The following is a 22967-nucleotide window of genomic DNA, read 5'->3' on the forward strand; positions in this document are numbered from 1 at the left end:
CTCAAGGGCTGACCACGCAGAGGGGTTACCCATCAAAATTCCTCCATAAGGGGACCTTCAAGATTGCTCCAGGTCCAGTTGGAAATTCCACCCCCCAATCAGCATCAGATGGGACACCAGCGAGCAAGGCCCCTCGAGCCTTTCCCATATGGTGAAGGAGCTCCCAGAGAAGAGAGCTCGAGCCCCCAGTCCCCTACAGTAAGTGTTCAGGACAATGAGCACTTAGACATGGCAGTGCTTCGAATGAACACTGGTGTGTTAGGCTGGGTTCTCTAGAGAAGTAAAACCTGTGATGTGTGTGTGTGTGTGTGTGAAGAGAGTTAAATAAAAAAATGGCTCACACCATTGTAAAAGTGGGTAAGTCCAGTCTGGTTCAAGACCATGGGTCAGATGTCAGCTGGAGGCTTCTCCTGACTCTTTATTGCAGGGGCTGACGATCAGGGCACAGGAAGATGAAGCAGGAAGAGCACAGGCGGGTGGATGCTGAGCTGAATGAATCTGAGGTTGGCAGGAGGTGAGTCAACTGGTTGCAGGGCCCAGATCCAGCAGCAGGAGTGAGCTGGCTTCCGTACACTGCCAGTCTGTACTAAGAAGCAGCCACACTCTGCATGAAAACTCCTTCAGCGGCATTGAGCCCATGACTAGACTCATTACTTGACTCCTTCACAGCAGATCCCATTGTGGCATTGATCTCACCAAGTTAAATCTGATCATGAGAGAATCCTCCCAGCCAGGTTGACATAAAACCTCACTATCACAACGGCAGTCCACTTCCAAGCTGAGGCAGGCTGGACCAGGGCTGGACACCAGGCCCATAGGACACAGGAGGGGAGATTAGGTGTTTGAGATCTTGTGGTGGGAAAGCAGGATTGGGGGAAGGAGAGGGGACCTGGTCCAGCAGCACCCCAGGGAAGGCCAGAGAGCAAACCCTTTCCATTCTGATGGCCTCTGTCCCAGCTCTCCTGGACCACATCTCTGCCAAAGATATAGAAACATGTGAGTGTGGCTGTGTGTCAATAAAACTTTATTAACAATGGCCAGGGACTGGCTATAAAGAAGACCAGAAAGCTCACAATGTGGACCAATAAGTAACAGCACGATAAATGGACAATCGCTGCCGAGTATTTTGTCTTGCTTGGATCCACAATCAATGCTCATAGATACAACAGTCAAGAGATCAAAGGATGGGTTGTGTTGGGTAAATCCCCTGCACAAGACCTCTTTAGTGTATTGAACAGCAAAGATGTTACTTTGAGGACTAAGGTGTGCCTGACCCAAGCCATGGCATTTTCAGGTGCCTCATATGCATATGAAATGTGAACATTCAATAGGGAAGGCGTAGAAGAATCGATGTCTTTGAATTGTGCTGACAAAGAATATTGAAAGTACCATGGACTGGAAAAAAGGATAAAACCTATCTGTTGTGGAGAAAGTGTGGCAGCGTGCTCCTTAGAGGCGAAGATGGCGAGACTTCACCTCACAGACTTTGGACGTGTGGTTAGAAGAGACCAACCCCTGCAGAAGGGCATCGTGCTGGTAAAGTGGAGGGGCAGCGTCAAAGACTAAGGCCCCGCACGAGATGGATTAACACCATGGCTGCAACCTTGGGCTCACCCCTAGGAATGATGGCGATGACGCAGGACAGGGCACTATGTTGTCCACAGGGTCATGATGGGCTGCGACGGACTTGAGAGCACCTCACAACCACAATGGGAGGGGCAGCTGCTACCCAAGGCCTGACCTACACAAATGGGACAGGATTTGGAAGGGAAGGCGGGAGCAGGAGAGGACAGTGTCCAGCCTTCTAGAACCCAGCTCCAGGCTGGGTACTACAGGGGGACCGAGCCATGTCCCTGCCCCAAGACCCCGTATCGCTTCAGAGTGGGTTTTCCCGAGTCTTTGGAGGAGGCTTGCAGGAAGGTGCACACCACACTGTTGATGACCGGGAAACTTGTACTTTCTTGAATGTCACCTCAATCGAAACCTTTTCCTGATTCAGGCACTGGACCTCCGTGTGCTCCTTTGTCCCCCACCCCCCAACCCCCCATGGCCACAGACCCCACCACACAGTACTTGTCCTGGCCCCTTCAGGCCAGGGACTTTCCAAGCCACGAGCAGCAAGGAGCTGGTGAAGGGGGTGGGTAAGGCTGGGTTTGTGTGGTGAACACAGGGGCCCCCAGGGCCAGCCACCAGTCAGCCTCCAACGCTCAGCCCTTTGCCAGGTTTGCAGCAACCAGCAGAGGCAAGCCAGGCTGCAGGCTGTCTTAACGGACGCAGAGATAAAGACGCGCTCCTGGACGAGTGGGTGTCAGACGCCGGATGTGGGAAGCGGGCCCTGTGGTGAGGCTTGAGCTCAGCAAAAGACGGGTGGACGCTTCAGATCCGGCAAAAGCTGGACTCGGCAGGAAGGACCCAGGTGAAAGTCACAGCGGTTCCGGTCCAGTAGCGCCGATCCCGGGCTGTCCCACCTGGTGAACTCAGGTCCCGGACAGCCCACGGGCTCCCCGACTCTCCCTAGGCATGCGTAGTGGGTACATTATTTTGTGTCAAAGGGCAGGTAGAGAAAGGGTCGGGGCGGTAATCAACCTGTCGATCAGGTCACAGGCTGACCTCACAGGGAGAGCCCTGGGAACCTCTCCCGCCCTCTGCCTCGATCTTGCTGCTTGCTGGCGGCCCTGAGAGCTGCTGACGCCCTGCCAGGTTCCCACCAACATTAGAGCCACGTGAGGCTACACCCACCTACAGAGGTGGGGTGAGACAGGATCTCCCAGGTCCTAACCTGATCCTGAGTGGTGGATGCCGGGGCTGTGTTTTGTCCCCGTGCGAGTTCCAGCAGGTAGCATGGCAGGTACAGGGTGAGTGGTCAGGGAACTAGAGACTCTGGGAAAGACATTTACCCCCTGACACATCTTTGAAGCGCTTCTCAAATGTGACGTGTTAAATCAGCGGTTCTCAACCTGTGGGTGTTGACCCGTTAGGGGGGGAGGGGGTCTCGCCCAATTCATCACAGTAGTAAAATGCCAGTGATGAAGTAGCAATGAAAATAATTTTATGGTTGGGGTCACCACACATGAGGTGGAGGACTACTATGGTAAATAGTCCTGGCCAAGGTGGCTGTGGACTCATGGGCTACACATTGAGCTGATAATCACAAGGTCAGCGGTTCAAACCTACCAGTTGCTCCACGGAGGAAGAGGAGGCTGTTTATTCCCATCAAGAGTTTCAGCCTTGGAAGCCCACAGGGGCAGTGCTCCTCTGTCCTATAGGGTGGCTGTGAGTCAGAATGAATTCAATGACTGTCAGCTTGAGCTTTGAGGGTGTATGCAGTGCCATCGCCCCGTAATCTTGAGGAGCTGTGTGGCAGTGACATCATCTCCTGTCAACTTAAGTGAAGGGGTGGAAGCTAGCCTATCAATCAGGTCAGAGTCAATGAGGCCTCTGTGTGGGCATGGCCTTCTCCTGAGGATTCTGGGAACTTTGGTAATTCCTCCCTGGAGGTCGAGACACACTCTCTCTCTGCTTCACATTCCTGGTGACAAGCCACATGGAGACACACTGATGGCAGGCAGAGCCCCTGGGGCTGGAGGAGCCACGTGGAGACCCACGCCAGTGCTAAGATGCTTCCGCAAGACTTTTCACCCACTGGCCTGTGATCTTCCTGCTTTGGACATCATTGCAAGTGCTGCATGAGGCTGTAGAAGAATTTATGCACTAGTATCAGACATATGGCTAATATAGGACTTATGGGCTAATACTGAACTTCTGTGCTTGATCTGGACTGGGCCAGGCTGTTTTCTTAATACACAATTACTCTTGGATATAAAAAACTCTCTCTTCCACACATGAGTGTCAGTGAATTTGTTTCTCTAGTCATCCGGGCTAACACAAGCTGTTTCCACACTGATCCAAAATGTGCATGTCTTGCGGCCTCTCCACAAGGCAACAGTGGACATTCTGACCACCACGTGTGCACTCTTGGCAGGTGAGCATGTTCCTCGGTTCTTGGTGCTCAGACAAGTGCTCGGTGAAGGAAGGAGAGAATGAACGACATCAAGGGAAGGTTCCTGGTCACACACTTGTGTCCCGGTCCTGGGCACTTGGGGAGGGCAGGGCCCATTTCTCACCAACACTCTACCCACCGGCACTTCCATGGGGCTCAGCCCATACTTGCTGAAGGAGGGTGAAGATGAAGACACACCTGAAGACAAAGACACTTGACGGGCAGGTGATGGGACCCCCAGGATAAGCCTGTGCTGGACTGTGGCTGGCCAGGAAGCCCCCCATCAGAGCTGCGGCCCTGCACCGTGGTCTGGGACCCAAAAGCTCTATGAGAAGCCACTTAGCTTCTCTGAATTACGGATCCCTCACCTGTGAGATGATGGCCTTATACTCAGCTCCCTGGTCAGGAGCCAGTGGGACACGAGTGGGAACATCTTGCCGAGCATCCAGTCAGGATAAGGTGCTCCAAGGAGAACTAAAAAAAAAAACAGAAAAACCCTCACTTACTGCCATTGAGTGGATATCGACTCTCAGCGAACCAATTGGACAGAGTAGAACAGCCCCTGTGGGTTTCAAAGACAACTCTTGACGAGGAGTAGAAAGCCCTGTCTTTCTCCAGTGAATGGACTGCTGGTTTCAAACTGCTGACCTTATAGTCAGCAGCCCAACTCATGACAGCTCTGCCATCAGGGCTCCCCAGTTACTAAGCCAGATACTCAAGTTCCCACTGTGTCAATTCCCTGGCTACAAGAACTGGGGAGAACCTTGGAACCTGACTGTCTTTGCCTCTAGAAAACAGTTGTAAACAGGCCAAGGGCCTCGGGGAGCCAGCAGATAAAACCCCACCCATGGTCCTCAGGCTGATTCCAATCACAACGACCCTATAGGACAGAACAGAACTGCTCCTTGGGGTTTCTGAGCCTGGAACTCTCTACAAGAGCAGAGAGTCTCATCTTTATCCTTTGACAATGTCAGTGACTTTGAACTGCCTGACTTGAGGGCAGCAGCTCAACGCTTAACTCAAGGCACTAGTGGGGATCCTTGGTTGGCAGATGACCCCACCCCCAAAGATGTCTAACCCTGGAGCCTGGGACTGGACCACCTGACACGGGACAGAACCTGATGGAGAGGTGATTAGTCTGATGGTCCAGGCTAAGTTCGGGGCCCTTGAAAGCTGAGACCCTTCCCCAGCTGTGGTCAGAGGGAGCCATGCAGGCCAAGAAGGACCACTGAGGGGCAACAGTGCTGGCTTTGCAGATAGAGGGAGGGCCACCAGCAGAGGCAGTCTCTGTGAGCTGGAGACAGCCCGGAACCTCCTGTCTCCCTTAGACAAGGAGGCTGAGGGCGCATCGTTCTCACAGCCATGGGCTGCGACAGCGGTGGAAACGAAGAATTGGCCCCAACACACGCATGACAGGAGCCCTTTTGGCGTAGTCAATTACTCATGGGGTGGCTAACCCAAGGTCAGCAGTTGGAAACCACTAGATGCTCCAAGGGAGAAAGACGAGGTTTCTACTCCCATCAGGAGTCAGTCTCTAAACCCTCGGGGGCAGCCCTACCCTGTCCTGTAGGGTCCCTGTGAGTCAGAATTGACCGCATGGCAGTGAGACTTTGGAGAGACCCATGAGCGCTGGACCCTGGTGGTGTAGTGATAACGTGTTGCTGGCCTTGAGCCAGAAAGGTCAATAGTTCAAAACCATCAGCCACCCCAAGAGAGAAAGAGGGGGCTTTGTACTCCCGTGAAGAGTTACAGTCTCAGAAACTCACGGGGGCACTTCTACCCTGCCCTATAGGGTCAGTATGAGTCGGCACAGACTGAATGGCAGTGAGTTGGTTTATTTTTCCAGTTTATGATTATTGATAAGGTCAGTTGCTATCGAGTCAATTCAACTCACGGTGGCCTGGCATGTGCAGAGTTCAGCTGCTCCACAGAGTGTTCCAGGCTGTGAGCTTATGGCTGCAGATCGCCAGGCCTTTATTCCAAATACCGCTAGGTTAGGAGGTGCTCAAAACGCCAGTCTTTTGCCCAATAGTTGAGTGTGAACCATTTGTACTGCCCTGCGGACTCCTTAGGGTCCTGTAAGGAGAGCAGAGCAAGTGGAAGGTCAGGAGGCGACACGGGTACCTGTGCAGATGGTGTCTGGCCAGCCGAGAGGGTGCGGCTGGGAAGGGTTCAATCAACCCAACACCAGGGTTCTCCTTGGCCTTTGACCTCACAAGCATTGCCATTAAGGCACCAAGCAAACAACATAGATCTCCCGGCATAATGCTCACTAACCAGTTTGACATTGGTCCAGAAGCCAGACCAAACTGTGGAAAGGAAGAGGTGGAATTGAGGACTGGTAGGGGCGGGGGGAATCCACTCTCCACCCACAGCCAGTGGGAAGCTGGAGCCTCAGGATCTGGAAGTCTCTTCCCAGCCTGGTCCAGGCAGGATGGTCTGGAGTCTGCAGCCACCGCCGCCGCTGGACACGCACCCGCTGCCCACCCCCCTCTCCCAGCTCGTCCATGTCAACCCAACCGCTTTAAATACCGTCTGTGTGCTTCCAGTTAATGTAAGGATGGTGGGATCAGTCGGGCACAGAAGCAGATTACTCAGCAGGTGGCTTCAGGCTAAAGATAAATTGTGTCCTCATGTAACTTAGGCGAGTGGGCTGCAGCGCATTCCTAACGTGCAAAGCAAGGCGGCGCCTTCGTTCTGCAGAGCTGTGGGTCCGGGAAACCAGAGTCCGAGAGCACTGTCCTTGCTCCAGCAGCAAACACTGGGGACCCACCCCAGCAGGGCGCAAGTCCTGGCTGCCCCCTCCCCACCTGTCGCACATACAGCATAGAGCAGAGGAGAAGACAGCCGCGTCTGTCCAGGTGTTGACCAAGCCCATCCAACCCAATGCCATCCAGGGATTTTGACCCATAGTGAGTGGCCCACTGGGGAAGACTAGAACTTCCCCTGAGGGTTTTCAAGGCTGTAACCCTTTCTGGAAACAGATAGGCTCATCTTTCCCCAGCAGAGTGGCTGGTGGTTTTGAACGGCTGACCTTGGGGTGAACAGCACAACAGGTAACCCTCTATAACACCTGGGCATAAGAGGTCCCAGCCTATGCCCAGCAGTCTTTGGGGACTTCCTTCTGCTTCATCCCAGTGGCCCTCCCAGACTCTGTGCTGGCCAGACTTCCTTTGAAAGGAGGCTTCTCGGCCACTAACCCACCCAAGGGGAGGGTACTGTTTATATCTCCACAGGAGAGGGAGAGAGAGCCCAGGCTTCAACCCGATCTACCAAGTTGTGAATACAACATACCAGCATGTACCAGGGAACCAATAGAGAGGTCTGCAGGGCTGAATCTAATCCCCACTATGTGGATACCGCCCCCCCTCTCACCCTCTCAGAAGAATGCTCTTCAGAGGATAGCACTAGAGCTATAGCTTGGGGAGAGGGGCGTGTCTGATTAGAGCACACAGGAGAAATGAAAAGGGATAGAGAAGGAGGGAGGACATCCTGGCCCACCAAGCCCGAGGACGATGTTCCTGCTCAGAGTAGACAATGCACAGAGAGGACCATAGGGCTGGCCCCACCAAGAGATGTGACATCTCTCACTAAACTATAGCATTGCGAGGGACAATACTGGAGACACAGTGTGGGAATTGTACACAGTCTGACCCCATCACTCTGGGGTAAAACACTGCGGGCATGCAACAGAGCAGCAAGGGGATCAAAGTGATAAAATCCCTGGGGAATACCAAATTAGACTTTGGAGACAGCGCGTGTCACCCCATCAGAGTCAATTGCAAAGTACTCATAGAGGCCAACAAATGGACCTTGAACTATTTATAGGCCTTTCCATTTTTGTCAGTGGCTTTCTTTTTGTTGTTATTGTTATTGTTTTGTTGGTCTTGACTTCCTTTGTTGTTTTGTTTGACTTTACTGGGTCTTTGCACTTATTAATGTGTCTGCATGTCTATCTAGATAAGATCGGCGGGATAAACAACTCAGAGATGAAAATAACAGGACCAATGGTTCTGGGGGATATGGGAGAAAGGGGGTGGGAGAAAGGAATGGGGGTGGGAAACCAACCCAGGGGCAAGGGAACAACAAGTGAACTACAATCAATAGAGAGAAGGGCATAGGATGCCTAATGGGGCTTAATCAAAGGTTGTAGCAACGAGGAATTACTAAACCAGAATGAAGGCTGAACATGATGGTGGGACAGGAGGAAAGTCAAAGGAAATAGAGGAAAGAACCAGGAGGCAAAGGACATTTATAGAGGTCTAAATACAGGGGTGTGTGTGTGTGTGTGTGTGTGTGTGTGTGTGTGTGTAACGAGGGGGTATTAGAACTGTGTACTCATATCTATATGTCAAGAATTAAGGTTGCAGATGGTCATTGGGCCTCGACTCAAGTACTCCCTCAACACAAGAACACTTTATTCTAATAATCTGGCATTCTGCGATGCTCACCTTCCCAACACGATTATTGAAGACAAAAATGGGTGCATTAGTAAATGTGGTGAAGAAAGCTGATGGTGCCGGGCTATCAAAAGTTATAGTTCTGGGGTCCTAAAGGCTTGAAGATAAACAAGTGGCCATCTAGCTGAGAATCAATAAAGCCCACACGGAAGGACCACACCAGCCTGTGTGATCATGAGGTAACAATGGGATCAGGTACCAGGCATCTAAGACCCAGAACAAAATCATACCCAAGGTGAATTGGGGTGTGTGTGGCATGGAGTGGAGACCTAATGCCCATCTATAGGCCATTGGACATCCCCCTACAGAGGGGTCACAGGAAGAAATGAGCCAGTTAGGGTGCAGCATAGCACCGATGAAACACACAACTGTCCTCTAGTTCTTTGGTGCTTCCTTTCCCCACTGTCATGACCTCAATTTGATCTTACAAATAGGATGAGACCAGAACATGAACAATGCTACAGTCAAAAGCGAACAACACAGGGAATCCAGGATAGATAAAACCCCCAGGGCCAGAAATGAGAGTAGAGATACCAGGAGGATTAGGGGTGAGTGGGGGGAGAAAGAGGGAATCAATCACAAGGATCAACCTATAACCCCCTCTCAGGCAGGTGAACTATGGAAAAGTGGGTGAGAGGTGACAGAAGATGATGTAAGATATGAAAATAATAATCTATAACTTATCAAGAGTTCGTGAGAGAGGGCGGGTAAGAGGGGGAGGAGGAAGAAATGGGGAGCTGATATCAGGGGCTCAAGTGGAAAGAGAATGCTTTGAAAATGATGATGGCGGCAAATGTGCAAATGTGCTCGACACACTGGATGAATGTATGGATCATGATAAGAGATGTAAGGGCCCCCAATAAAAGGATTTAATTTTTTAAAAAAGGAGCTACTCTCCACATACCTTTTGTCCTTCCTGCTATGCTCGCCCTTTGCCCAGAGGTCAGTCTCAGGGTGTCTGCCTTCTCCCTGACTTGTTTTGCAAAATCTTGATAGGGTCACAGGAAGTTTAAAAGAAAGCGCCACGTAGTCGGGTGAACCATGCACCCAGTTCCCCCAATGTTGACCTGGATCTAGAGAGTCCTAGTGGCTCACTGGTTAAGCAGTCAGCTGCTCCCCAAATGTCTGGAGTTGAACCCACCAGCCTCTCTGCAGAGAAAGACGTGGGCGTTCGGTGTGCTCTTGTGAAAACCTCAGCTCTGGCCACGCTTTGGGGTGGCTCTGCCCTGCCCTTTCGCATCAGTGTGGATTGGCGGGATGGCATTGGGTATAATCTACGGACAATGTTTCTGTAACTCAATTCTTGCCTCCCGTGCAGCAGACCTGTGTTCACTTCTCGGCCAACACCCCTCATCTGTGTCAGTGGAAGCTTGGACGTTGCTGTGGGCAGAGCTTCTGGACTCAGACGAAAGGCCTAGTGATATAATCACAATCCAGAGCCAGTTATGGAGCAGTGTTTCCTTCCAGTCGACGTACGTCTGTGGGGACCACAGGATGGGCAGCCAAGTGGAGGGCAGCCAACAGCAACAACAATATCACCCCCATGTCATATTCAAACTCCCCCCCGTATAACGTGCACCCCAAAATCCCTGGTGGCGCAGACGTCAAGCACTTGTTGCTAGCCAAGAGGTTGGTAGTTTGAAATGGATGTGGTCGTCTGCTTTCCTGACACAAACAGCCTTGGGACCCCTATGGGACAGCCCGACTCCGTCCATCCGGGTTGCTATGAGTGGAAGACTGCTCTGCAGAAACTGGTTTGGTTTAGTTTTCAGCTAACGTGTGTGTGTGTGTGTGTGTGTGTTGCTGTTATTGTTATTGTTCTCAGGTGCCATCGAATCGGTTCCCACGCAATGTAACCTCCTGAACGACAGAACAAAACATCACCTGGTCTTGCGACATCCTCACCCCCATGGCTCTCTGTGAGCCCGTTGTTGCAACCATGCTGTCATCCCACCTGGTGGAGGGTTGACCACTTCACCAAATGCGATGACCTTCACCAGGGACCGACTCTCTCCTGATGGCATGTCCAAAGTTCATGAGCTGATAACACTTCATTCTCTCTTCTAGGAAGGATCCTGGCTGTCTTTCTTCCCAAACAGATCTGTCTGTTCTTCTGACAGGCCATGGTAGCTTCAGTATTCTTTGCCAGCCCCGTCATTCAAAGACATCAATTATTTAGTCTATTTTTATCCTTTGCCCAACTTTCACATGTATCTATTGCTAGATGATGACAGAGTGACCCCGTGTCTAACAGGAAGGAGCACTACTCGGCCCTGCACCATCCTCCAAACTGTTGGTACGCTGCTCATCTTTTTGGCACTTGTGACCACCGTTCCCCTCCCACTGTGATGTTTGCCATCAGCTGCCTTGTCATACCACACCACTCTTACATACGCATCTCACTCACACGCTCATGCCATCGAGTTGACTCCAACCCCCTCGTGGTCCTGTAGGACAGAGTAGAACTGCCCCTGTGGATTAGGGGAGTAGAAAGTCTCATCTTTCTCCCACGGAGAGGCTGGTGGTTCTGAGCTGCCGACCTTTGGGTTAACAGTGTAACCCATAGTTCTCAGTCTTTAAGGGATATCTGTTCTCAGTCTTTAAGGGATATCTGGGTCAGATACATCCTCATTCTCAAAGGGGCACCATGGCTTTTTAACCCTTCAAAGAGATCTCTTGGAGCAGATTTTCCCCATGTAATATGCCATTTGATTTCTTGATGGCTGCTTTCGTGGGAATTGGTTGCGTATCCAATGAAATGAGATCCTTGACAACTTCGATACTTTCTTGGTGTATCATGTGTGTTTGCGGTTGTATTCAATTCCATCACATGGGCAGATTCATGTCATCACCACCACAGTCGGACACGGAGCTGTCCCATCATCTGGAAGGTTCTTCTTGCAGCCTTCTGTAGACACACACTCAGTTATACTCTTTTTATCTGGGACCCCTGGCAACCCTAGGTCCCCCATCTCTAATTTTGTCATTTTGAAAATGTCATATGCAACCTTTTGAGAGGGGCTCTGTTCACTCAGTGTAATGCCCTTGAGCTCCTTCCAAGTGGTTGCCCGTAGCAACAGTTCCTTTCTTTGTAATTCTGACTAGTATTCCAGGAGGTGACCATGCCATTTACCCACGGAGGGACATTTGGGGTGTTTCCAAGTTCCAGGCTGTTGCAGATAAAGCTGCTATGAGCACCAGGGATATCTGGCTTTGATTGAGCATAAGTTTTCATTTCTTTGGCCTACATCCCCAGAAGGACTTGTGCTTTATTTGATTGGATTTTTTTAGCACGTAAAGGAGGTCTTTTGGTAGAGTTGGATGACAAATGTGCCAAACTTTTCCAAATTGGTGGTGCCACTTTACATTCCCACCAACAATGCATGAGAAATCCATTCTCTCCAAATTCTGGCCAGCGTTTGGAGGTATAGAGGAAGGTACCATGCTTGGTAAAGTGCAGGGCAGCACACAAGAGAAAGGCCATCGACAAGATGGATTGACCCAGTGGTTGCAATGATGGGATCAAACATCACAAATGTGAGGAAGAGGCCGGACCGGGCAGTGCTTCATTCTGATGTATACAGGGTAGCCATGAGTCAGAACTCATTGATACTCCCTCAATGCAAGAACACTTTCCTCTATTAACCTGGCATTCCATGATGCTCACCTTACCAACGCAATCTCGGAAGACAAAGTGGGTGTATAAGCAAATGTGGTCAAGAAAGCTGATGATGCTCAGCTATGAAAATATATAGCATCTGGGGTCTTAAAGGCTTGAAGATAAACAAGCGGCCATCTAGCTGAGAAGCAACAAAGCCCACATGGAAGAAGCACACCAGCCTGTGTGATCACAAGGTGTCAATGGGATCAGGTATCAGGCACCAGTGAACAAAAAATCATATCATTGTGAATGAGGGGGAGTGTGAAGTGGGGACCCAAAGCCCATCTGTAGGCAACTAGAAATCCACTTACAGTAGGGTCTCAGGGAGGAGACGAGCCAGTCAGGGTGCAGTGCAGCAACGATGAAACATACAACTTTCCTCTAGTTCTTGAACCCTTCCTCCCCCTCAATATCAATTCTACCTTACAAATCTGGCTAGACCAGAGGATGTACTCTGGTACAGAAAGAAACTAGAAACAGGGAATCCAGAACAGATATACCTCTCAGGACCAGTGGTGAGAGTGGCAATACCGGGAGGGTGGGGGGAAGGTGAGGGAGAAAGGGGGAACTGATTAAAAGGATCTACATATAACCCTCTCCCTGGGGGACAGACAACAGAAAAGTGGGTGAAGGGACACATCTGACAGTGTAAGATATGACAAAATAATAATAATTTATAAATTACCAAGCGTGAGTGAGTGAAGGTGGGCAGGGATGGAGGGAAAAAATGAGGATTTGATACCAAGGGCTCAAGTAGAAAGCAAATGTTTTGAGAACGATGATGGCAACAAATGTACAAATGGCTCAGCACATTGGATGCATGTATGGATTGTGATGAGAGTTGTATGAGCCCCCGATAAAATGGTTTTTAAAAAATAAGAAAAGAACTGACTTGAGGGCACCTGTCTGTCTATCCATCCATCCTTCTATCCATTCATCTATCTATCTATCTATCTATCTATCTATCTATCTATCTATCTATCTATCTATCCATCCATCCATCCATCTATCTATCTAGTAGAATTTTTCTCAATTTAGTGACATTGTTCTTTTCAAAGGTTCCACTCTTTGCTTAGATTTTGCTAAGAATACTTACATAGGTAACAAAATTATTTCCAATATAACCATCCCGAACACATTGTGACATTTACACATTAATCATGTTATGTAAGCATCACCGCTATCTATTTCCAATTTTCCCCAACACCCTTAGCAAAGCCCGAGTGCCCCCTAAGCACTGTCTCCCTCTTTCTAGTCCCCCTGACACTCGCGACCACTAACAAACTTCAGTCTCTCTGCATTTGCTCATTTTAGATATCTCATATGCATGCAAGGTTTGTCGTTTTCTGACCAACTTGTTCACTCGGCATAATTTTCTCAAGGTTCATCGGGGCTACAGCATTACCGTGATTGCATTTCACTCGATGGCCGATTGGCAGCCCATTGGATGTGCAGCTCACCGTTTCTTTATCTTGGCCCCTGCCAGTGGGCTTTTGGGTGGTTTTCACCGTTTAACGATTGTGGAAGTGCTGCGATGAGCCTTGGTGTAGGAACTTTTAGTCCTGTTCCTGTTTTCAGCTCTTTGAGCACATGCCTGAAAGAAGAGTAGTTTTCCCAGATGGTAATTCCAGATGTGAATTTCTGAGGAACCCCCAACCTATTTTCCACAGAGGCTCTAACGCCCTGCATTCTCATCGCCAGTCTCTCCACATCCCCACCAATATTTGCTATTTCCCATTTTTAACATCACTGCCTAGAGTACCTACTGTGAATGGATGACAAGATCAAGTGAAAGAATTTCAAAGCAGGTTTCAAAGGGCAGCTCAAGAACACAAAGTAAAGTCTCACAAAGAAATGAGCTGAGACCTGGGGGTAGAAAACCAATGGGGAAGAGCATGCTCAGCATCCCTCCAGCTGAAGGAGCAGATGAAAAACCACAAGCCTCAAGTTGCAACATTGAATAATTCTATGAACAAAATATCAAGCAATACAGGAAGCACGAGGGAAGGTGGAAGGAAGACACAGCCCCTGGATCAAAATGAATTAGTCAACATGCAAGCATTTCGAGAGGGAGCGTGTGATGAAGCACTGGCGGAACTGAAAGAAGAAATCCAAGCTGCATGGAAGTCCTCACAGAAAAGCAAGGCTCCAGGAATTGACTAAGTGCCAGATGAGACATCGCAACAAACGGAGGGGACACTGGAAACTCATCTATGCCCAGATCCCTACTGGTTATGCTCAAGGCATCTGCGCCCATTCCATTCCAAAGGTGCCCATTCCAAAGAAAGGCGATCCTACGAATGCAGAGATTATCCAGCAATCTCATTAATATCACCTGCAGGTCAAGCTGTGCTAACACTGCTGCAAAAGTGGCTGGCTCAGAAGGCCGACAAGGGATTGCCAGATACACAAGGCAGATGGAATGAGAATGTAAAAGGAGGGCTACCATGGCTGATGCCCAATGAATCCTGACTGAAAGGAGAGAATACTAGAAAGATGCCCACTTGCGTTTTGTTGACTCTGCAGAGGAACCTGTCCATGAACCAAGAGGTTACTATTGTGGGACACGGTGTGATTTAAAATCAGGTATGGTGAGTGTCCCAACTGTGTCCTTTCACGTACTTACTGAATCCATCTACTGAGCAAACACTCTGATGACAGTCAAGAAAATGCTATGCATTCTTGGGAACACCCGGGTCACCTTGAGTCAAACCAATGTGATACCTGTGGGGATCCTCAAAGTCAACCGGAGGGCAGTGAGCTTGGTTTGGGAGAAGGATGTTGAGCCCCACCGTTCCATATTCTTGTCCTGTGAATCTTCTTTGATGACATGTCTATTCAAAATGTCTCTGTTTGATTGGATTATCTCATTCTTGGATGGTAAATTGCATGGAGTCTGTATATAATCTGGGTATTTAGCCCTTATCTCATAAATGAATGTGGTCCCCCAGATTGTCTCCCAATTGGTAGGTCATCTCTTCAGCTTGTTGCTACCAACCAAAGTTTTTGCTTTGATGTTTCGAGGTTGGTGATATCCAAAGCACCCATTTTGAATTTTGCTGCCTGGCGTCATATCTAAGAGTTCATTGTTGAAAAATTAGGTTATAAGATATTTTCTTTTAAGGGCTTCATGGTTTTAATTCATAGATTTAGGTCCTTGATCCATTTTGAGTTAAATTTCATATAGGATGTTAAAATATATGAGTGCGTCGGACATATGAGTTCAACCTTGTTGTTTTGCACATGGAAATCTAGTTGGCTCAGCATCATTTGTTGAAGAGGATATTCCTCACCCTCATGCCTCCTCCCCATTGAATAGACTCAGCACCTTTGTCCAAATCAACTGACCATAAACGTATGGGTTGATTTCAGGACTGTCAATTCTATTCCATTGGTCCATGGCTATCATGATACCAGTATCGGACTGATTACTGTAAGATGGTAGAACTGTTTGAGATTGGGATACGTGAGCCCGTCTACTTGGTTTTTCTTTTCCAAGATTGTGTTAGCTGTTTAAGGCCCCTTTCAGTTTCCTATACACTTAAGGATTGGCTTTTCCTTATGTGCAAAAATAGGCTGTTGGAATTTTACGGGGATTGCATTGGGACTGTGGTGCTATCTCATGTGCTCTTTTAATGTGCTCTCTTATCCAGGTTTAATTTGCTGTCACAGCAAACGATGGTGAGTATCCTTTCATGTGCTTATTTGCTGTCTGTTCTCCTTGGTGAAGTGTCTGTTCATGCATTTGGCCCATTTTCTAACCGAATTATTTGTCTTTTTACTGTTAAATTTAAAATCCTTAACTATTCTAGCTACAGGCCTCTGGGCAATGTATGGTTTTCAGATATTCTTTCAAAGTCTGTAGCTTGTTTTTTTTCATCATAGTAGAATCTTTGAGAAAGCAAAAGTTTATTTATTGATTGATTAAGTCCAAACTATCTTTTTTTTCTTTTATGGATTATACTTTTGATTTCATATCCAAGAATACTTCACCTGGATTTAGGTCCCAAAGATTTCCTCCTATATTTTTCCATGAAAGTTTTCTAATTTGACTCTGAAATCTGTGCTCCATTTGCAGTTCATTTCTATATAAGGTGTGAGGTGTGGGTTGAGGTTCACTTTCTTAAAAAAAAAGTTTCCATTATGAATGAGGTGAGAGCTTACATGTCAGAGAATCAACTTTTTATTCAATAACTTAAAACAATTACCAAACTCTCAGTAGCTTGCCCCCTTCCCCCTTTGATGACCCCTCTCTGACAGAACATTAACATGTTATCTTCCCTTTCACTAAAGCTACCACCTGTGTACCCTCTAGCCTACGGTCTACTTCCCCTAACCCTGCACCGGTAACCATCAAGTTTTTTCTTTTGGTATAGAAACTCTCATCTTGGTTTTCCTTCATAACAATGGTCTCACACCATATTTGTTCTTTGGTAATTGACTAACTTCACTCAAATACTGTTCTCCAAGTACATCCATGTTATGAGGTGCTTCATACTTTCATCATTAATCTTCAGAGATGTATCCCATTGTGTATATGGACCAATGTCTGTTTATTCATGCTTCCACTGATGGTGTTTAGCTTGTTCCCACTGCCCTGCTATTGTGAACAGTGCTGTGATGAACGCAGGTGTGCATATACCTGTTCGTGCTTTGGGCTTTTACTTCTTTGGGGTATATGCATATACCCAGCAAAGGGGTTGCTAGGTCGTATGATATTTCTATTCCCATTTTCTTGAAGAAGCTCCATATCGCTTTCTACCAATGGTTACACATGTCCACGGCCCCATAAACAGAATACAAGGGTTCCAATTTCTCCACAGCCTCTCCAGAATTTAGTACTTTCTCTTCCTTACACTTTGCTCTCAATGCCAGGATATGGTGGTATCTCGTCATTGTTTTGCTTCGCGTCTCTCAGATGGCTAGTGATCACAGCATCTGCTCACATGTTTGTTGGCTGCCTGCATGTCTTCTTTGGGGAAATGTCTCTTCATGTCTTCTGCCCACTTTATAATTGGATTATTCATCTTTTTTCTTGTTGAGGTGTTGCAGTTTTCTAAAAATTTTTGGAATTAATTCCTTCTATGATGGGTCATTGCTGAAAGGTTTTCCCAACTGTGGATACTCTTTCGATTCTTTTGATGAAGGCATTTGATGCACACGTGTCTTATTTCTAAAAGGTCAGAGTCATATCGTTTGTCTCCTGCTGTGTGTGTGTTACTTTTTGTTGCTAGTGTGCATATTCCCTGTTTTAAGGCCTAGAATGTGCCCCTATTTTCCTCATCGGTGGTCATTACAGTTCTAGGATTTACGTGTAGGTCTTTCATCCATCTTGAGTTCATATTTGTGTATGGGATGAGGTATAGGTTCTATCCTTCTGCAAATGGAAATCCAATTTTGTCAGCACTATCTGTTCAAGAGACTATCTATTTCCCAATTTATGTATTTTTACCCTCTGTCAAAGGTTGGCTGTTTGTGGGTGGATGGATTTGTTTCTGGGGTCTCAATAATGGGTCTACATGTCTACTGTTACATTAGCAGCAGGCTGTTTGGGCTGTCCCAGGTTTTGACATTGGGGAGTTAGAGGCGCAGTTCATTCTGATGCCCTCCAGCACCGTTTCTTTTCTCTCTCCCTGACTTTGAGAGCAGGATCTTCCATGGCCCCCATTCCAGAGTCTACATTTAACCTCCCCCACCTGGTCTCTGGGGCCTCTGGACTCCATCTCGTGCCTCTGAACCAGTTCACTGACCATTTCTCGCACCTCTTTGAAGAGAGACTGGCCTCTACCACCTCATGAGAGTCACACAGAGCCTGTGTCCTCCCTGTCCCACCAGCCACTTTCCCATCAGGTACCTCCACTGTGTCCACTCCTGGGTGCATTGATTGACCTAACCACCCTCATTCCCTAATCACCGCTTCTTGACATGGGCCACCCTGAGGAGAGGACCATGCTCACAGCACCTTGGCTTTCTCACCCTTGACCTCCTCACCTCCAGGGGCCGTTTCCAATCAGGCCCTTCTCCTATACCTTGTACCGGTCTCCTCGGAGTTCATCGTTTCAGGCCCCCCACTATCTTTATCAGCTTTCTGTCCCAGCATGCTCGCTCGGCATTTCTCACGCGCCCAACTGCCAAGCTCAACAGGCTCTCCTTTCACATCAGTTCACTCCATGGTCATTGAGCCTCCTGAAGTCCTTTTATCTTCTCTTCCTCTTGGAGATTCACTTGGCACCATAGAAGAGCAGTCTGAAGGTCTTGGGCACTGGAATTTGAGTTCTCCAAATTCTAAATTGATACACACACACACACACACACACACACACACACACACTCCCCTGCCCGGTGGAGCATTCCACGGGCCTCTCAACATCACATGTCATCATCACTGACCCCCATCTCCTTCCTCCCATGCTCACAACCACCCCTCCCCACCAACCCAACCTACTCATCCTTTAGGGCCCTGTCAGTGAGTGACAATGTCACTGCTGCTCAGCATGGGCACCAACCTTCATTGTCTCTTTCCTTGGCCTCTGGACAGCTAATTCAGCACCAGGCTGTGTTTCCGTCACTTGATATTTTGTCATTCACTGCCACTGCTTCAGCCCCTAACTCATTGGGACCGACCCAAGGCACAATGGATTAAACCGCTGCCCAGTCTCCCACTAGCTCCACAAGTAGTTGCAGGTAGAAGTGCTGGTGTCCATGGGTCATTCTTCAGAAATAGATCACAGGATTGGTTTTCTAGTCTGTCTTAGCCCAGAAGCTCTGCTGACCCGTATCCAGCCCCAGCCACACGTCAGACTCCAGTGACACACGTGTCGTAGCTGCACGGGAGGCCCATCGGCTGGCAATGGAACCTGGGTCTCCGACGTGGGAAGATGCAATGCCATCCCTGAACCGCCACTGCCCCCTCCGTCGTATAAGCTCCCCTGAATGTGTCCACCACTCTCTCTTCTCCTCCCAGCTAACTACAGCCTCTACCTGGGACTTCTCGCCCAGGTAACTTCCATCTTGCTCTCCTCTAGGCCATTCTCTATCTTATAACGATAACAACATACCTGGTCGTGTCATCTGATGAGACACTACCCACGACAAAGCATCATGCCTGGCTACACAATGCCCTGTGACCAAGCCTTTGCCCACCTAGAAACAAAGCACCTTTGACGTCCTCTCGTGAAACATACTCCAGAGGTTTCTGTTGTTCTGGAGAAGCTTCTCCTAATCTTTCTGGTCACTTATTGTCTCTGTTCTGTCCCAGGGGAACCTCCGTCCCCACCCCAGCAGGGTATCACTTATGCCTAGTAATTGCTTACTTAATGTCCGTCTCCTGAAGGACACGCTAGGGTACATGAGGACAGATCCCTGCCCTCTCTGCAAGTGAGAGGTTTGGGCTCCGGGTGTTAAGAACTGAGTCTTCTTTACATGTCTCCGCAGGAAGAAGGGACTCGGAACATGATGATGACAAGAAAGAGAGAGGGTGGATGGAGGGACGCATACATAGATGGGTGACAAGAAGAAGGGAGGAAGGAAAGGCACGTAGGTGAATGGATGCTTGAATGAATACAAAGGAAGAATGGGGGGAAGAATGGATGGCTAGGTAGACTGATGAATAAATAGGCAAACAAGCAAGCTAGTTGATAGACCAACTCAAGTTCAAGAGTAATTGGAGGATGGATGCAGCACAAGCCATTCAATTAAAGCAGATTCCAGCTCAAGGTACAAAACAAGTGCTGGGGTTGCAAACTGGAGATCATCAAGGTGAGATTCCCAGCACAATCTCTCAGGGCAAGCGGATCCCTAAGATCGGGCACAGAGGCTTCACCAGGCCTGGAGAAATAAGTGCTCACTGAATGCTTCCAAGAGAGGCGGTATTCCCCATTTTTTCCTAACGCACAGCTCAGAGTCTGATGCACGGCCGCAGTCATCCAGAGAGTGGAGGGAAGGGGGCCTGCCTGCATGGACAGAATGCAGAGGACCAGGTTCCCATCAGTACGGGCAAAAGAGGCGGTCCTCCAGGCCAGGCCAGTGCTGGGTGACGCTGCACCTGCGATGCTGACATTGCTCCGGTACATCTGTTCACTAGCAGAAGACTCTGCAAAGCAGCATCCCTCCCAGAGGACTTCTGTGCCCCAAGGTGTCATCCTGCACACTCCCACCACCAGCGCCCCCAGGGCGGATCTAAACCACTGTTTGTGCCTCCTAGCTAGGTCCACTCCTTTCAACGACTTCAGCCCTAGGGAGCACCCTAGACTGCTATGTGGTGCCCATGTCCAGGGAGTCTGTGTGCAAGGAAGGGCAGGGATGGACATCTGGACCCAGGTCGGGAGGGTTGGCACAGATGCTGCCTGCCCATGCTCTCCACTGTGGGCTGTGCAGGGGACCATGTCCTGCGTTTTCTGGGACCTGTTCCCAGCAGGCACCTGGCCTGGCCAGTAATGGCTGTGGTTTGACTGCAATGAGTGTGCATCAATTTTCACATTTGGAATTCACTTGGGTTTAAAGGTGGGGAGGAGGAGGCCACGGCTAGGAGCCATCCACTCTCCGTCTCCCCCATGGTCATTAGGGATGAAGCTGCGGTCAATGCTGCTCCAGGTGCCTTGGCCCTCACTTCTAGAGGGTTCCCAGGGCTCAGAGCCAGGCCACAGCCCGGTGGTTGCCCCAGAAAGCAAGTGCCACAGGGGCGGGGTCCTCCCTTTGGAAAAGAGCCAATGGACATGACCAACCCACAGGCCCCAGCAGATCAGGAGAAAGTGGTGAAGAGCTTTAGCAGGCCCCTCACTCTTCTCTGTTACCCCCAGCCACTGGGCAGATTCAACAGCTTCTGGACTCCCTCAACCGGGAATGAAATGAAGATGAGAGCGCCTTTTTAAGAATTTCAAGATGGCGGCCATGGAGCATTAACCATGACTGAGTCCTTTAAGTGTGCGGCTCTGTGGGAGGACCCACGTCTCCCAGCGCAGGCAGCCCACCTAGCTCAGAGCTCAGATATAAAATTGCATCCAACGCCATCTTGTGACCATGCCTTTGACTCACCTGAGCCGCCTTCTTCTGCAATGGCGCTCAAGGTGTAATGCTCCCAAGGTGGGGAGCACTGAGCAGTCAGACCATGGAGACTCGTCTGTGCCTCCACTCCCTCAGCTGTGCAGCGAGGCTCTAGGTCAGGCACTTGGGTAGTGGCAATGGCGAACGCACGAATCAGCCTGTAACCCCAAAGGTGGGATGCTCCACTCTGCCCCGCAGTGCCTCTGAAGGAAGCTCAGAAAAGTCACTCATGGAAAGTACTATGGAGTGCCCAGTTCTACTTGGACATACACGGGTTGACCGTGAGTCACCGCGAACATGGCAACTGCTTGTTTGTCCAGCTCCAATTCCTGATCCACCCACCCTTGGTAGTTCTCCGAGGATAAACAGCAGCCTCTGGGCCCCTGGTGGGGTGGGGTGTACTGAGCCTGCTGTCTCTCAGGCCAAACAGTCGGATTTTATGAGAACTGTGTAACCCATGAGACACCAGGGTTCATGGTTTGTGCGTTGGGCTGTTAACCCAGCGCAAGTTTAGCAGTTTGAAACCACCAGCCTCTCGGAAGGAGACAGATGAGGCTTTCTACTCCTGTAATGTTACAGTCATGAAAACCCACGGGGTGGTTCTACCCATTCAACAGGGTCCCTGTGCGCTGAAATTGACTTGAAGGCAGCGACTTTGGCATTTGAGTTTGTGGAACCCACAGAGGGCCCTGGTAGCTCTGTGGTGAAAGCCCTTGGCTGCCCACTGGCAGCCTGGCAGATGAACCTACCACCCGCTCCACGGAAGAAAGATGTGGCAGCCCACTTCCATCAAGGTCACGGTCTTAGGAACCCTGCGGGGGTAGAAGTACCTTTTTCCATCGGGTCTCTAGGAGCCAGACTTGAGTGGGCGCCATGGAGCCCACAAGACTTCCTGGGTGGCCCAGATGGTTGGCAACGCTCTGAGGGTCACCAAAAGGTCGAGGACTTGAATTCACCAGAAGGGAAGCCTGGTGATCTCCTTCCAGAAAATTCCCTACTGAAAACCCTAAGGTGTACAGTCCTGCTTGGACACAGAGGGAGTGGCCATCAGTCAACTCGATGGCCACTGGGGTCACTGGGGTCCCTCGCACTGTCCTGGTTCCCTTTGAAAGAAGAGCCTTGGTAGGGCCATGGGAAGTCCACCCGCCCTCGCCTGAACCGAGCGAACACGGTGCTCCCCACCCTGTGGGCCCTAACACGGCAATCTGTTGTACGTTCCTTGCATGGTGTTTTAACAAGGATCCCACATAATTGGATCAAACACGGCTGTTACCCTGGAGGCCACCAATAAATTTCTCTGGCAAATAAAATTGACTGAACATTAGCATAAGAAACCTTAAATTAACAGGATGTAATTTTATGAGCAACTCGAAAACGAGTCAAAGATGGATGCCAGCCCGGGGTGAGTCAGCCCTTTTAAGCTCCGTTCATTATATAATGCTGCTAATTTTTTTCAAATGTAAGCAGTGTGCTTTCCTCCTAAACATTGTGTTCTCTGTTCTGCAATTTGGAAAAATAAATTCCCTTTAAAGCCCTGGTTTGCTCAACCACAGAACAAGGCAGAGGAGGCAAGACCAGAGGTGGTCGGCTCCCCCTGTCTGGGTAGCCCTGAGCCATGCTGCGGGAGGGGCTGGCTCCCTACAAGGGCAACTCCACTCTCACACTAGGTCACTAGGTAGCAGCAGGCATCTGAGTGGATCCTGCGTTTGTGACCTGGGGTCCTGGCCCTAGCTAGGTTGGATGGTAGAAAAGTGTGATTTTGAGATACAAGCTACTTCTGATGGCTGGCTCCATCCTAGTCCAC

At 49.3% G+C, this 22967-nt stretch overlaps 1 long non-coding RNA gene across 4 annotated transcripts in view; it reads right to left on the reverse strand.

The window, feature by feature from the left end:
- Positions 1-1017: 1017 nt before the first annotated feature.
- Positions 1018-22967, reverse strand: part of LOC142426082 (uncharacterized) — a 28487-nt gene continuing 6537 nt past the window's right edge. For 3 of the 4 annotated variants that reach the window (XR_012779720.1, XR_012779722.1, XR_012779721.1), the window contains 2 exons: positions 5895-6076; positions 1018-4474 (listed from right to left, as the gene is read on the reverse strand). This is a non-coding gene — a long non-coding RNA (uncharacterized LOC142426082). Of the gene's footprint in view, positions 4475-5894; positions 6077-13526; positions 13688-22967 lie in introns of those variants that run through there. The other variant, XR_012779723.1, reaches the window with a different exon arrangement.

Source organism: Tenrec ecaudatus, chromosome 14, assembly GCF_050624435.1.
Source record: "Tenrec ecaudatus isolate mTenEca1 chromosome 14, mTenEca1.hap1, whole genome shotgun sequence".
NCBI lineage: Eukaryota > Metazoa > Chordata > Mammalia > Afrosoricida > Tenrecidae > Tenrec > Tenrec ecaudatus.